The 715-nt window shown below is 43.4% G+C and overlaps 1 non-coding gene across 1 annotated transcript; it reads left to right on the plus strand.

Moving 5' to 3' along the window:
- The first annotated feature begins 323 nt into the window (after positions 1–323).
- On the plus strand, positions 324–430 carry LOC126679651 (small nucleolar RNA R71). The gene has a single exon (XR_007640937.1). It is a non-coding gene; the product is annotated as a small nucleolar RNA R71 (small nucleolar RNA).
- The last annotated feature ends 285 nt before the right edge of the window (positions 431–715 follow it).

Genomic DNA, 715 nt, shown 5'->3' on the forward strand with positions numbered 1-715 from the left:
CATTGTTCATGCTACAATCTTCCATGACGTGATTCCCACCACAAAGGCCATATGTATGTTGCGGAATCATCGCCAATTTGTCGATTTTCTTGGTTAGAGCTTCCACCTTAGCATCTAAAGCTGAAATAGCTTCAACTTCATGGACTCCAACCGGTTTGCGAATTGAGGACCGCTCATAATTATTGGCCGCCATGGTTTCAATCAAGGCATTGCATTCCTTGGGATCCTTTGCTCTAAAACCCCCCCCGGACGCCGCATCAAGCATCATCCTTGTTGCTCCATTTAGCATGTTGAAGAAAGTTTCTACCACTAGCCAATCTGGAACTCCATGATGAGGGCACTTCCTTAGGTACTCGTTGAACCGTTCCCAAGCTTCATAGAGGCTCTCCAAGTCTTGTTGAGCAAATGTGGTAATAGCCATGCGAAGCTTCGCCGTTTTTGAAGGAGGATAAAACTTCTCCAAAAACGTTTTAGCTAGATCTTCCCACTTAGTGATGGTACCTCGAGGCAAATTTTGTAACCAATTCTTGGCCTTATCCTTCAAAGAGAATGGAAATAAAATGAGATAAATTGCCTCAATTGGTACCCCATTCATTTTGAAGGTGTTGCATAATTCCAAGAAGCTCATAATATGCTCATAAGGATCATCACTAGGCAACCCATTGAATGAGAGGTTGTGAGTGATCATTTGAATGAACGCCGGCTTGATCTCGAA

The sequence above is a fragment of the Mercurialis annua genome, linkage group LG4 (assembly GCF_937616625.2).
Source record: "Mercurialis annua linkage group LG4, ddMerAnnu1.2, whole genome shotgun sequence".
In the NCBI taxonomy this organism is placed as follows: domain Eukaryota; kingdom Viridiplantae; phylum Streptophyta; class Magnoliopsida; order Malpighiales; family Euphorbiaceae; genus Mercurialis; species Mercurialis annua.